This window comes from Falco cherrug, chromosome 6 (genome assembly GCF_023634085.1).
Source record: "Falco cherrug isolate bFalChe1 chromosome 6, bFalChe1.pri, whole genome shotgun sequence".
In the NCBI taxonomy this organism is placed as follows: Eukaryota; Metazoa; Chordata; class Aves; order Falconiformes; family Falconidae; genus Falco; species Falco cherrug.
Window position 1 is genome coordinate 45349109 of NC_073702.1, and position 16607 is coordinate 45365715.

Consider the following 16607-nt stretch of genomic DNA (forward strand, 5'->3'; position numbering starts at 1 on the left):
CTCTCTGGGCAACCTGCCCACAGTTCAGGATCCCTGTTTATCCCAAGGAGGGCAGTAGGAGCCATGGCACAGGGTCACTGACAAACCCACCTCCCACAGCTGACAGAGCGGGTCCCCAGTACAGCTGCAGGCAGAGAAAATCACACCAGGTGTGTAGCCAGTGAGGGAGCACCCCTGTCCAACCATGTAAAATGTCCATGGTGGGAAAAACAAGTGTTGTGTCCTGCCTTTAACAGCACAGCACTGTCCAGGGTTTCCCTGCGGTTGCCTCAAGAAGCATCCCTCCCTGGGCTGTTGCAGGGAAGAACAATTCCACGCAGCCTCTTCTTGAAGGCTGTGGCTTACCATCTTAGCTAGATCCTAAGTATACGTTTGATTCTGCATTGTTGCCTTGCCTGCCAGAAAGTAAAAATCAAGTGTCCATTTCTTTGTGGGTTATTCTTTTTTTGATCTCTGTAAAATATAGCCCTGAACTGCGTTTTCAGTAATTGCAAGATTTATTTTTGTGTTGCTGTACATTAATCACATTGGAATGGGAGGAAAGCAAAAATAGAAAGGGAAGTACATAATTATTGAATGGGAAGAATAAAATCAAAACATTCGTATCTAATTTTCTAAGACTTTTGAAAACAATGGTGCAGTTTGGGGGGAGGGGGGGGCAGAAAGGAAAAGGAGCAAGCTACTAAAAAAATACATAAAAGCAAGTCAAAACTGCACAAAAAGGTGTGATGTTCCTTTAAAAAGCTACGTGTAGTCAGCAGGGTACCTGACTAACTCGTACATAACATGTTCGTCTAAGCATAGTAACTCTCCCACTGAGAGAAACACCGTGAGCCTAACAAGAATATACATGCTTTGGAAATACTTTTCCAGAATCATGATGCTTGTTCCATTAGTCAATCTGGTGCCCTTTCAACAGGTTGAAGACTGTTGAGCATTAAATGAAACTAACACAGAAAATACAGAGAGAAACCAGGGAGATTAGTTTTAAAAAATTAAAGTTTGCAGAGAAGAAAATATGAGACAAGATATGATCCTGTTGATCTGCCTTAGAGGCCCTCAAAATGCTACTGTAGACCAAGACACAGAAATGGCACCATTTATTCATCAAAGATAAAACTGCATTAATCTTGCAAAGAAGAAAAAAAAAAAAAAAGAAAAAAAAGAAAAAAAATGAACTGAAAGCTGTAGCACTCTTGCAAAGAAATGTTTTCATATCTTTCTAAACACCTTTGAGTCTGTTACGCCTGACCTACTGCTGCCTTTGTCTTTTCTGAAGATGAAGGCTCTTCTGGATAGTGTTTTGCTGTCTTTGAGGTAAAAAATAAATCAGCTACATAAAATCCAGCTCAGAGGAGTAAGAGTTTCCCAGTAAAGGCTCTAAATTTTTGCTTTCCCAGTGGTCAATGCCATCTGTAAGCAGGGTGAGGGCAGAAGGGCAAGAGCTTTGGCCCAAAGTCTCTGAGAGAGGCTGAAATTGCCGGCTCCCTCCATCCTGCCACACTGTCTGTGCCCTTTGCTACATTAAGTGCAGGAGGAGGAAATAAATAATGTAAACCCCTTGTTGCTCTACAGCCCTCTGGTCACAGGGGTGGCATTGTACATGGAGCTGCTGGGCTGGATGGCAGTGAGGGGCAGCAGGAGCATCTGGCACTGTCACCTACTCAAGGCTTTGGTTTCGCTGAACCGGACTGGCTCTGCCTCAAAGCCACAAACTGAGCAAAATTTCCAATCCCTTTCTGAATAAAATTGAATGCATTGTTGATGTGGCCTGAAATATTGATGAACCATCAAGATTTTTGTTTCCTGCACTCTGATTGATTTCCAGTGCCCACTAAATGTAAGAAAAGCCCTGTATATGTGAAATGGTTCCCGGCTAAATAAATGGGGAAAAAAACCTCAAAAGGACAATCAATAAAGACCTGATACCTCCTTGATCTAGCTGGCTATAAAGGCTAAATTTGCTCCAAATCAAACCTGTTCCATTGTTAGCGAGAGCAAATGAAGTGGACCTGGGAAGTGAACAAGTGGTATGGAAATCCAAACATCTGTTTCCCATGGTCATGGTGTGCAAGGGAAGACATGAGTGATCGACTTGCTGAGGGACCATACTGCCACAAATGGAGTAGTTGTGATGAACTTACTGCAAAGCTGTCCTTGAACTCCAGTCTCAGGTATAGATTTCAGTAAATGTTAAGTGTTTAGGAGAGGAAGAAAAATGACTTCAAGGATTTTACTGGTGCTTGGACCAGGTAGCTGCTTTGACTTTATGTGGTGCTTACTGCTGGCCAGGCCTTGAACACGCAGGATGTCCCCAGTGAAGAATGGGGACAAAGCTGTAGCTATTGAAGAATATATTGATGGCTTTGATGCTTTTTTTTTGGCTGAGACAAATGTTGATATATTTGAAGGCATTCGGGTGTTGAAATTGTTTTAGAATACCTTGATGATGGTGGTTTTGGGGTTTTTTTGTTTTGTTTTGTTTGTTTGTTTTTTTGTTTTTGTGGAATCACAGAAAAGGGTATCTGGGAAGCAGGGTGGCACCTCATCCATGTTTGTCCTGTTCTTAAATAGCCACAAAGGGAGATGCTTCCTTAGAGCAATCAATTTGAGTGACTCATTACCCTTATGAATTCCATAGTGAATCTTGTATAGGAGTACTGGAATTGATATTGTGCTGACTGATGATACATTACAGTATGCTCTATAACCTCATTTTGGTGAGATCCAGCATTATGCTCTAAAAACACGACAGGTGCACACATTTTGCTACCTGAATACATGATTTTACCATCATTTTATGTTGACTGAAGCACTAGATACTTCCAAAATGGTCTATCTCACCTGGTCCTGCCCCTGCCCAAATATCTCTGCTTGCTACCACCCGGGTATTCATGCCAGATCATCTGCACTGGGGTCAAACCTTTCCTTCTTCCCTACCTGACCCAGGGCAGGGATGTGTTCTGGTGGATCAGGTCCCTGGTCTGGATGACTCTGCAGCTGCAGGAGTGCTCATGTTGGCACCAGCAGCAGTAAGACTATGCAGCCACGGGTGTGGAGGCATGGACTTGGATTACTGCCAGCCTATTGTGAAAGTGGCCCTTAAGTACTGCCCAGGTATCTGGACATTGCAAGCCAGCTTCCCCTCCTCCTAAGACGCATCACATCAAAAGGAAAAGTGGTTTTCTTCTGTTTCAAAGCCTTCACACTGCTCAAAAGTTGCATATTTACTCAGCCTTTTTTCCACAGATGGTAAGGCTGGGACATTGCTTTAAGAACGAGGAGACCCACTGTGTGGCTCCCGGCACTGGCTGAACTGCATTTGCTCAAGCAGAGTTTTGCTTTGGGCTTCGATCGGGCTGGATTTCATCCTAAGGCTTTACACCAGGCATGGAGAAGAGGAGTGAGGTTAGGATGGACCTCTGAAGAACAGGTAGTGTGGGAAGACTTCTGCCAGCTATGCTGTGGCTTGCCCATCCCTGCAGCCTCCAGGCATGCCAGCATGCACTGGGCATAGGTGTAATATTGTGGGGAAACAGCAGTGCTTTGCACATCTGAAGCTGCCACGTGTGTCTGCAGATGGCACCAACATGACCTGCCCTAAACAGCGCCCCAGCATGGCTTTGCTGTGAGCCTTCCCATATCTGCGCTGGGAGAGCAGGACCTTCTGGGTGTGTGCAGGAACAAGTCAGGAATGAGTTATAAATAGAGCTGCCCTGGGATTATTTCCCAAATTTCAGGGCCTGTTTCTAGTTTTGGGTTGTGGTTTTTTCTCCTTTCACCTATTCTTAGCTCAACTTTTCTCCCAGTTCTCCCCAAGCCCAGCTTGGAGCAACCTCCAGGTCAAACATGCGATGATGCAGCCGTTCCCCTCTGTGTGTAAGGTCCCCTCGGCTGAGGGGAAGACTAGGGAAAAACTTCACAGGACACAGAATTGTACTGTTAGATGCAAAGGCAGGTGACAAGCACAGACATGGATGAACACTGCAGAACTTCAGCCACAAAATCAACATGAAGCTTGCCAAAAAAAAAAAAAAAAAAAAAAAAAAAAAAGCAAGAGAAAATGGGCAGTCTGCAAAGCAAACAACAGCCCAATTTAATTGCCTAATTCAAAGTCCTCTGCTAAATAAAGATAGCTCTGTAGTTCTCTGAAGCAACTTATCACTGTAAAAAGCTCAGAAACAGACAAACAAAACTCTGTGTGGGGAATGGAGCGTGGGAGAAAAAGTCCTAGGAATAATAACGGAAATAATGAAACCAGTATTTTTCCCACTGAGAAGGTAATATTAGAAATAATAACAATAGTAATAATGGTAATAATACTTCGCTGTATTTACTGAAATGACCCAAACATGGACCAGAGATGCAGCTCTGTAGATGTGCTGAGAGATGACGTGGCCTATGCCCTGTACCCAGTGTGGCCTGGGTCATGGAGTGGCTTCAGGGAGTGCCCTGATGCCAGCAGGGTCCCCCCATTGCATCAGTGCCATAAATCTGCTTTTGTCTTCCCCCCTGCTGTGCCCTCTGGGAAGCAAAACACAATGTACAGTTCCACACTCTGAAGTGTGTTAATGAAAACTGTGCTTTCATAATGATCCTCAGGACGTTCCTGGCATTTTTCTAAATTAGATAGGTATGTGACTTCACAATTAATGACAGTTAAATATAAATTGAGAATTAGTATCTGCCACCTTGATATGATGTAGCCTAGCAGGCTTTTTAAGCTGTTTGCTGCGGAAATCGTTATTCTTCAATTACACTGTTTCAGCTTTGTCAGCTACTGTATAACCTGTGAATGTTGTTTTTCAAAAGAAAAGCTTGGCGTTGTAACAGGGAAGAAGCAAGCATCTGCAACAGAAATGCCAAAATCCTGGAAGCTGCTCCACAAGCATGAGTATTATACACAAAGCAGATGGTAGGAAACTAAGCACATAAGAAAATACATGAGGTGTGTTTTGTGCAACAATATTGCTACATTTTATTTAAGGTAATTTTTTTTAATACATGCAATATGCTGGAATACATTTTAAAATGCTGGCAATGCTCTGTAGAACAGGTCCCATTCTTAGCATTTGTGCAATAATAAAAAGCCCCAAAAAGATAGAGAAGATCATTGTGAATCATAAGGATGATTTGGAAAGAACATGAAAAATGCTGCCTGTTCAGCAATCAAGAATAGGTCCAAGCACTTCACAGGATGCACTTTCCAATCTTCATCCTGTGTAATGAAGTGAGCCAGGGTACACATACGAACAAATGCTTAATAAATGTTATCATAGATTTTCCAAATGCATTAGTAATCCAATAAAATAAATTTCATGCTTCAATTAGATATGTGTGTATTTTTTCCCCTGCTATCTAATAAGGACAAGCTGAATTACATCAGACGGGGCCATCATGCCTCCTTAGGCACTGACTGGCAGTTGTAAGACAGCAGAGCACTGCTTCGCTCAGTAGGCAGCAGACATTCCTGTTGCAGGCAGAGGGTTACAACCTGTCGAGTCAAAGTCTTAATCTCTTCTCAGTCATGAGTCAGTGTTGAAATGGCAGTCAGAGCATGCACAGGCAGCAAGAGATTTGTTGTAGCTAATGCGAACACTAAAGGAGAACACTTCATCTGCCTTTACTGAAAATACAGAGGACTCTGCTATGAAGAACAAAATTTAATGACAGTACTCATAAGAAAATCAGGAATAAACAACCTAGCCATGTTTATGAGGAGAGGGTCCTATTTAAAACCTTCTATTAATTTTGAGAAATATACTGCAAACGTTTTGACATAAAAAGAAACATGTCACGCCATGTTAATTTATTAATCTGGAGGATTCACAAATCCCATAGCTAATATAGGAAAGACGAAGATCAGCCAGGTAAAAATGCTGTTAAGCAAACAGCTGGTTATTGCTGAATTACTTAATGGTAAAATTATTACTGCCATTAATATCATATCTCTTATAATGATAATACAGCACAGTCTATTATATTCATCCGGGTATAGCACAATATAGAGTACTATCAATTCAGAGTAAATTCAGAATTAATTTCTCCACCACTCCTCAGCCAATCTGGAACATCTGTTTTTTCTTTTTATCTTTTTAAAAAGACATTCCTAAAAACATAACTCAGACAAGCACTGTGTTGCCTTCTTTTCAGTCATGCAGGGATGTACTTCTGCTAGCAGGTACATCACACTAGAGGTGAAGCCAGGCATGTGTCTTTTCATGTAAGGGTCTTTTATTTTTCTCTAACATCAGCCAAAATCCTATGGCCCAAAATCCTAGTGAGGAAAACTGAGAAAGTCTAACAGGAGACACTGGCTCCAGCCAGGAAAGACTGCAATACTTCTATTCACTTAAAAATCTGTAGAAAGGCTTTTAAACAGCATTTTCAAGACAACGGGTGGCAGAAATATAGTAGGGTGTGATGGTGGGTACCGGCTGCTAGGGAGATGTAGTGAGTAAATGTTTGTTTCCCACTATCTAAATAGCAACCAATGGACTGCCCGAGCCACCCCAGCGCCAGTGCAGCCCCCACAGCCTCCGCTGAAGGCACGCTGTGAGAAGCGGGGTATATAAACCCAAATAAAAAGCTGCAATGATACTGCTGTGCTGCTGCTGGCTCTTGTTCAGAATTGGCCAAGGGAATTCTGAACGAGGCACACCACTTCGGACTCAATTTGGGCATCTTCTGCAAAAGCAGGAGGTGGTTTGGATTGCTCTTCTGAGGTGCCTCCTGCACTGTAGCTACCTAACCACGGGCTTGGGATTCAGCTCTGAAAGGGGAGGGCAGTCAAAGTGGATTTATTAACTCTACCTATAATTGCCTCATTTCCTAGTGCTACAGAGCTGTACTAAGTATCGTTCCAGGAATAATTTGGATGGATGAATATAAATGCACTGTTGCTAGAAAAAAATATGAGTGTGAAGTGCACTTATATATCAAAAAATAGGCATAGATAGATAATTCAACAACAGCATGCCTGAGCTGAAGGATCATTTCACATAGCACCAAACATCAGTTCAATCTTTTTCATATGCTCTGCCTCTCTAGTTTTTTAGCCACCTTACATTTTCTAGAACAGCTGCTTTAGAGCCAACCTCATCATCAGAAAGCACATAATTTAACAGGTGTATCTTATCAAATTCAATTTCTGCCTGGTTTTTCTTTGATTCACCAAGCTGCTTCTCCCATTCTCAGGATGATCCATGGCAGATTGCAATCTTTTCCTATTTACAACATACCAGGGACATTTTATTGTCTGTTCTTTAGAGATGAATTACTAATGTACTAACCCACAGAAGCTAGCATATATCTACATGTGATTTCTTCAAATGCCAAGGGTTCTTTTTGAGGTCAACCTAGTAAATTTTTGAAAACCAGTACAGAGGGGCTTAGGAATAAAATCATTAGAAAGGCCCTAAATAATTAATGATTAATTTAACATTAGCTAAGATGCCATATTTAAAGTAGTAACATACTACCACTTTTTAAGCACAAAATATTGCAAGTATACCTCAATAGCATGCCTTTCACATTGCATAGGACCAAAATATAAATAGAATAAATAACTCTATTTTTTCATAACTCACATTTTATGTAGTGTGTAGTGGAGGGGCATTTGCTGGCTGTGGGGCAGATGAAGATTGAGCTATGTAACAAAATTAATGCATAAATTACTAATGGTACCCTATCTAAGGCTGATATATTGACTAACCCTCCTGTGAACATCAAACAGGTCAGTGCACTAAGAGGTTACTAACTAGCTGATGCCTATGGTATTTTTCTTATGGTGGTTTGAAGGGAAAAGAAAATAACCTGATGTTGATATTTTCACTCCTGCAAGAAATATATGGGCCCATTATTGCAACATTTATCTGAATTTCACTTTAGGAAGCAGTTTTATGAAGTGCTGATACCCAGACTCTCAGTAGTGCTTAGAAACATGCAAGGCCAGAATGACAGAATAGCTTTAAAGTTGACTACAGTTAAAAAGAGTAACTTGTGTTTATTGAACCTGACAGTGTTTCACTCTCCTCCCATTATAATTAGAAAGTTAAATATAGGACAATACCTGTAGATAAAAGCTCCTGAATTCATCCCTGTACTGCCCACTTCTTTGAAGCTTGTTAAATGGAGGCAATCTAGACAGACATTTAACAGATTAACCAGTATGTATATTTGTACAAGAAAATTAAATTTTGAAGCGGTCATTGTATAAGCCTTACTGAGCTCCTGGAAAAAGACTTAAGCCCGAGGGGGGAATGAAATGCCAAATTGTGCCTTATACTAAAAATTACTATGGGCAATCTTATTTTTTCACTTAAAAAAATAATAAAATCCTTTATGTAACCAAATGCCTTACATGACCATGTGTCTTTAACCTCTGCTGTGTTGTCTCAAAACCATACCATGCAAAGTTTGGGACAGGGAGTGTGTCTCTTGCTACAGATACATAAAAGTACTTAGGATAATGGGACTTTCATCTTTGTAATATTACAATGAATTACTATAACTATTTTGTATTTATGAACATCTTATGCTTGCACATGGAATTTTTTTTTATGTTATTTATACAAAGCTGCTAAGTGCAGCAAAATTGCCTGAATGCCCCAGAGCTGGATGGTTGTTGCACACATAGAAGCTTATTCATTTAAATTGCACGTATTTAGAGAGGGCTTTTGGATTCTTCTTGTTAAAAATAGCTTGGTACAGAAACACCCACAGAAGTTAGGACTGGAGGGCACTTTTAGGCTATGCCTTTACAAGAAACAGGGCCATGACCTCTTCTTTCACCCTGAGGGCAAATAGCATGGTGCAGTTGAATGCTTTTCCTCCTGAATGTGATAGCCTTGTCCAGAGTGGCTGCTGGGGACAGTTTCTGGAGAATAGGTCCCCAGGACAATGGCCAGTGCAGGGCTGAACTCCAATGGGGATGCCACTGGTAGCTTAGGGAGTAGTTGGGTACCAGTGCTTGAGCCTGCTCCTGGCCCTGGAGTGTTTAGGGGGTAGTTGCAGCCTGAGAGGCTCCTGGTTCATCTCCTTGTCTTTGGGCTGGATAAACTCTCCCTGTAGAGGAATAAATAAACAACAAATATTGGCCTTTTCCCTTCTGAAAACACTCTGAAGATATGGATTCCACAGCCTCCCTAGGCAGTGTATTTTGCCACTTCTATATCCCTGCTGTTAGAATTTTTTTCATCACATTTAATCAAAATCTCCTTTGCTTCAGTTTAAGCTCATTATTCCCTGTGCTCACCACATGAGATCAAGAGCACATTATTTCCCTCAGCTTTATCGACACTTCTGTGTTTTATAAAAGAAATATTTCTGGTTCCTTTAGTCTTTCCCTGTAGGTTATTAGAGAAAGGGCATGTCTTTTAGACATCCAATCATACCAGTTGATTCTCTCATTTCTGCCAAATTGGTCCAATCTCTTCTGAAGTCTCACACTCTTAACAGAGGCCTCACCCACAGAATCTCGCCCAGTAAAGTTTCTTCATGTCTCATATGCACGACCTTCTTTATACATCCCACTGCGATGTAGCTTTTTTCACCACAGCATGTTTCTGACTCATGCTTAGTCTGTGATTCAGATCCTCTTGGTCCTTGTTGGTAGAACTGCTGGGAAATTCACGTTCTCCAGCCATGTATTTGTGCAGCTGACTACTCCAGGTGAATATGGAGAGTTTGCATTTCTTTTATTGAATTGCATCCTGTGATATACATACAAAACTGATGAACTTGTTCTGTTGCTGCTCTACATTTTGCTGATCTCCTTTCTTCAATGCCTGCATTCTCCATGTTTTTAATTTACTAGATTTTGAGTGGCAGCTTGGAATATCCTTAAGGTTTTAAATGTGTGTTCAGCACTCTAGTAAAAATCTTCCAGAAAGGCACCTGAGCAGTAGAGTTTGTTCTGCTTTTGCTCCTCATTTCGTTCTCTGTTCAAACCATAGCTGATAGCTTTCACTAGCTAGCCCTCTTGATTGTTTATGCTTACTCCACCAAAATAGCTTTTAGCTTGAAAGAACGTGCACTGGGATGGCATCATGCTTTTAACAGTTCTGTGCTCTTTTGTTAAAGCCAGAGAGACCACAGGCTCTTTCCATGCTAAACAGCCCAGTATCGTTCCTGCTTTCCCAAGGAGGTAACTACGGACTTGGGAAGTTTAGCATATCTTTCTTGTACAACAACCAAGAACAGCGCTAGGTTTTAGCTGCACATCCATGACAGTTTTCAGATGGGTGCAGGGATGAGAGGATGTGAGGCAAAGCAGGACTGCTGGCACCCGAATTGCTAAACAAGTGCTTTCTGTCTAGCTTTCAGTTTTTTCAGTTTTTTTTTCTTTTTTCCAGATTCAAGCACCTGAGTGCCATCACTCACCGCTAATTGCCAAGCAAAATGGGCAAAACCAATTACGTCCCTCCTCTACGGGCTGGCCAAGCTATGCAGACTAACTTATTACGATTCTTCATTGTTTCTTGAGTGCAAGTGAAATGGAGTGTGTAGCAGAGGTGACAGGTACCGGTCTGGGAGATGAGTGATCCAGGATATTATTAATCTACATATTATGAGTGCCTTAATCTCTAATCCCTACTTTCTTTTAATGCTTTTGTTTGTCTCTTTTTATGGACTAATACAAATACCGTATCTGTTCACTCATTTTCTCACTTTGTATTTTATCAAAGGGTTAATACTTCCATCTAAGCAGAGTGGGATTCAAGGGCAAAACAACAATCAATATTACTAGAGGCTGTGGGATGTTAATTGTCCATCTCTGCTTCATGGTTTGTTTTGCTGTTGTTTTTTTTTTTTCCAAATCTTTTCCTTTATTGATTCTCTACCTCCCTGCTAATCCCTTCCAGAAAAAAAGGAAGGCTGCCCACGTCTTTCTAAATAAAAGTGACAGCTTCGGTGGTGGTGCTCAGATGAACAATCATAGGTTATTTGTACCAGGAATTGCTGATGTTATTGAGGGTAAGTGCAAGCAAACAGAGGTTACCTACTTCTTCTTTAGTTGCTACCTGCCCTCAACACAAAGTACCATGACAGCACAGCCTGTATATCCTAACAGCATGCACCAGGGATGATCAGAGATGTTGTACTTGATACTTGGGAGCCCTGAGAATTTCTGGCTCCTTTCTGAGATCTGGTAGTGGGCACCCAGACTGCCCACTTTTGCAAACTGAAGCTCTTCCAGAGAGATCTTGTGCTCTAGTGGACCTGTCATCCTTTCACACCACCGCTGCTGCAAGAGCAGCTGGGAGAGCCTGAGACAAACAGCACCTGGGTCCCATGCACACTGCCAAGACGTCCACTCAGGAGGACGCCGAAGGGCAGATTTCTCCCTGAGGACACCAGCTGGGTAGCCATAGGCAGGACTGGGGTAAGGAGAGGAGGTTCCTATGGGCAACTAGCATACAGGGGTCCAAATTAGCCTTCTTGTCTGGGAGAGGCTACACATATGCACTGCGTGGTCATACACTCTGTGTGTAAGGTGAGAGTCTGGAGGAATTCCACTGCAGAGGAATGGTCACCGCTGGCAGACTTCAGGTCATCGCAGTCTCCAGGCACTACTGGTGCAGGGGAGAAACGAGCCTACAGTCACACCCCATGCTTAGATCTCTGCTCTGAGATGGGAAAAGGTTGTCATTGTGCACACTTACTTTGTAGGAAATAATACATCTATGCATACAAATTCATTTTTCCTTCCATTTTTCCTCCCTCTCACCTAGTGTTTACCTTCTACTTGAATGTACCTTGGCCTGTGTAACTCACAAATACCCAATGATCTCTTGAAATGCAAGCCTTCCAAAGTTTCATTATTAGAGAATCTCAAGCTATAAATGGACTATATCATAAGCAAGAGGGGCCAGAGAAAACACTCCAATGTAACAAATAATTGCTTTGTGTCATTGTTTTGCACAACTAGTATTAGAATTACTGCTTTGACCACAGGTATTGCAGCAGGGGGTTGAGCAACGAGCCAGTAGCGTCTCCTTTACAAGAAAGGACAAAAAGGAAAGGGCAGCCCTCGGTAACAAACATGTGTAAGAGCCAGGCTCTGAGGAGCTTTTTAGTAAAGGCAAAACAAACTAAAAAAGGTAGGGGTTTGGAGCATCAAAAGGATGTCTGGAAGAAGAAAAAGTCAGCAGTGCTGAGAATGATAGATAGATGCAAACACAGTGTCTTTGGAGTATGGAACATCAATATCACAAACAGATGAAAAGCAATTGAAAATGAAAACAAATTCGTAATACGTCTGGGGAGACAAGGAAGTTACCAGTCAGAGGGAGGGGCATTAATTAGGACATGCAAAGTAGAAAATCACTTAGAGACACAGAATCCATTAACAGCTCATAGCCCCAAGCTAAATTCAAATAGGAGGCACACAAATGGAGCTTACACACTGTCTGACACACACAGGCTACCGCTGTGATGAAAGCAAAGCTTAGTTCTGCAGTGGTTTATGAGCTATGGCAGTATTCCCCTGCTTTTGCTTATTGATGGGGAGGACGGCAACACTGATCCAGACAAGGCAATGCACAAGCGTGACCCCAGTGCCCACACCACAGGGGTGAAACCTCCTCGGAGCTGAATGGGATGTCAAGGCTCTTCATCAATGAAACACTTTTCTCACACAAAACCAACATTAAATAACTCAGGACAGTGTCTTTAGACTCCTCAGATGCAGTCACCAGGCACAAGACAGACTATCTGGTTGATGGAAGTTTCCAATAATTGTGCAAAAGAGAAGCCCTGTGACAGTGAATTTCGCTAGTGTGCCCGGAGTGAAGTCTCACAGCTCACCACCAAGATGCCACGCGGAGCTCCTAAATGGCGGGGTAGCCTGTAGACAAAGACTGTCTAGCATTGCAAAAATAATGGAGCCTATCATTATACATGCAGAAGATTCCCTGGCAACTCCTAACTCAAGTGTTTTGTTAGCAAGCCAAGGAATACAAGCATGAAACGACTCCTATGATTCTGTGAACATGTAAAGGCTAACGTGCGTTTCAATAAGGAAATTAAATCACCAACTGGTGTGTACTTTCCAGTTTTAAACAATTCTGGGTTGCTGAAAATCTGCAGCTATGAGTCTTTCACTTGACTCTGATTTCTTCCTGAACACATTGTCATGTGAAGAAGAAACCAGCAAAATTACATACATGTGAATCCTTTAAACAGCAAATGCCTTGGGAAAATAACAGATACTAAACTGAATGAAATTTCATGACACATTTCAGAGTCCAGCAGCTTCTTATTTCCAAAGTTGTTTAGAAAAGAGCATGGAAACCTCTAGGAGAAGCTGCTATGAAACAGTGGAAAGCCATGGAGAAGAGGCAAGCTGAAGGGGTCCTTCCTTCAAGCAGCCTCCAAGGAAGGAAAACTTGTGGAGAGCAGCATAAAAAGGGGTCTTGGTTTTGCCCAGTGTCGTATTTGACAGCATAGGAAAATGGGGATTTAGACTATCACTGAAGATGACACACCTAAACTTTGTTTCCTAAATAGCAAGCTTGCCTAGTGAAGAACCTTTCAGCCACAGAAATGAGTCAACACTGACATTTGTGGCCAGCTTGATGGAAGTGTCAGCTGTTTAAGAGGAGAACATAACTGCTGCAAACGGGCTTACCAAAGGTGAACAGGCGATTAATGCTCAGGGCCTTGAACCCTCAAGGGTGACTGTGAAAGCCTCCTGAAAAGTTGGTCCAGATGCCCTTTAATATTTTCTTTGACTGAAAAACAGGTTAGGACCATGCAATACATGCATGGGAAGTGGATACAGTTTCCTGTCACTCACATTCACAAGAGATTCCCAGATCCACTGTTTGAGCAAGAAATGTAGGGAAGTGCAGGTGATCCAAGTGTTCCTCTGCCTTTGTCTGTTGTTTACTCACCCTGTCACCCGATGCAATGTTCGTGTGAGAGGGACCTGGATGTGATCATGCTGAGAGAGCACAATATTTCAGTGGTGGTCTATTTTATTTCCCCTTTGGTTTTATTCACCAACCATTAAGCTTTAGATGAAATGCAGCACTGTAATTTTGACTTAGCTGCTGGAAGACCCTTGCCCATGAAGGCTGATCTCTTATTCCCTGAATTCCTTCCTCAAGGCAGGTTTGAAACTGGGGCTGAAGGGTTGGGAAGGATTGTTCCTTCTGCTGCCACCTTAACTCTTGTCTTTGTTACGGGTGTAACCATTAATGGTTCTGTTGTGGTACGGAGAAGTATTTGTGGAGAAACTTCTCACTCCAAGAAATGCTCTCATACGCCTCCAGTCGTGTAGGAGTAAAGTAGAGATTGTGCCCACACAGGGCTGCATTGCTCATTCTCAGGTTGTTAGCAGATCTAAACGTTTTTGCTCAACTTTGACTTTTAAACAACTAGACCTTTCTTTCAAATGAAGCAAAATCATTGCAGGAAAGATTCTTGGCAGCACTTTTTGCCCTGGCTTCCTGAGGAATGCACTTGCTTTAAAAACTGAATGAAAACCCAGTGGCATACAAAACTGCCTTATGACAATGCTGGCAGTTCCTCATCCACCCACGTTTACCAACCACTATGCATTATGTTAGAGTTGTAACTTTGAAATGATAACCTCTGAGGACATGCTTTTTAATCACCAGCACCTCATTTGCTACTTCAAGAGTGTTGCGGAATTGCTATTTGAATAGCGGGTGCCAGCTTTAAATGCCTGCAGTGGTTATAATATCCTATTAATAATACTATTGAAAAAGTCATTCAGCTGAGACTTTTTGGGTTCTCACACTCGAAGTCAGTGAGAATATTTTAGCCATCTGTACACCTGATATTTACCTCATCAGGGAACAAAAATCTCAATATTTTCCAGCCAGCTTAGGTGCAGCGTGGAACAACTCAGCATTCTTTTGGCTCCAGAAAATATGCTGTTATGGTGACAGTTTGGGTATTCCTGGTTTATATCGCATGGAACAGCAAGTATGATGCTTAGTATGGCTTTAAAAAGCCTCTCGTGCAATATTTACCACCTTTTGCATTAATCCATTTTTTTCTCAGCCGCTGAAAACAAAACCAGCCTATAAAGATGAGAATGTTCCTGCCCTAAACAGGAAAGTTTCAGGTTTTGTGGTTAAGAACGTCAGCACCAGACTTCCAACATGACGTGTGGAGCTGAGGACCCAAATTATAGGCCACGCCAAACACATAAGTTCAAAAGAGAGTGGCTCCCCTCTTTCAAAAACTCCTCTGCATCTTTTTGGTTTCTCTAAGAACAAGTTGTTGACAATGGTATGATGGTGTTTTCCTACTGTGTTTACACAAGGCCGGATTTATAAAAGCCAGGCGGGCAGCACTACCCAGCTGCAGCTGGAAGTCAGGATTTGCTGGGTTGATGGCAGGGAAGGCTGCCCGGTGGGTAGCACAGGCTCCTCGCATAAACTCAGACTTGTGGGATGTGACTTTCTCTCAAGCCCTGCCTGCAGCCCAGACTTCAACTGTGATCGACACTGATGCTACATGCAGTTGCTCAGGATCTCTGAGAGTCATGTGGTCGCTACACGCTGATGAGGAGCTTAACCTTATATGCTTTGCTTTGAAGAACTGGCACTTTTTAAGATGAAAATCTAAAAGCTATCATAGCATTTAAGGCCAACAATAAGATTTTATCTCGATTATATTAGATTATGATCTCTTCGGGGGCACAAGCTGAGTTTTACCTAAATAGCTTGATGAGGCTCAGAAGCCTCCTGCCAGCCTCTGTGTTCAGCGGTAGGTCCAACGCAGGTAGCGGACGAGGCTGGGATGCCACCGCTGCCGTGGCAAACAGCAGCAAGGACCTGACCGCAGCAGATGTGCCCGGCTAACCAGGGCTGGCCATCCATGCCCCCCCGCCCCCGGCTGACTTAAGGCATCCCCCGCCCAGAGCAGTGTGTTAGAGGACGGTCCCCACAGCCGAGCCTGAGCTTTGGGACACCAGGCGCTTCCAGTGCCAGGTCTGCGCGTGCAGGAGGTTGGCCTCTGCCCCTCGTCACCGGCAAACCTGTTTGCTAACGGGGACGGTCCCGGGGCCCTCAGCAGCCCCTGCGCTGTGTCGCAGTTGGCCTGCTGGCACAGGCACGTTTCGGTGCGTGTGACGGACCGCTGCCGGTGCCACGCGAGGACACGGAGGTGCTGAAAACACTAAGGCCCGGCGGTGCCTTGCAGAAAACCAGCCATCTCCGAGAGGCCGCTTGTTACAGGAGCTGCTGAGAGCTCGAGATACTCGCCTTCTGTTTGGGTTCACCGCCCCGAAGTCATTCACCCTCCGCAGCCCCCGAACAGAAGAAAACGATCGCGTTCAGCGTTTTAACGCTGCAGATATACAATATTTATAAACGTAATGTGCATGGCGGGGCAACACTGCATTTCCTTAAAAACCACGGAGCCGTACGGCACGCAGGGCGCCGAGGGCCCCGGCGAGCCTCCGGGGAGCGCCCAGCCGCGGGCACACGCCGCGCCGGCTGCGGCTCCGGCTCCGACGGCGGCGAGGAGCCGCCGCCAGCGCCTCGCCGGCACCGGGAGGGCCCCGCGGCTCCGCCACCGGCCCCGCGGCTCCCTTGGCGTGCGCCGTGCTCAGCTCGGCAGCGGGG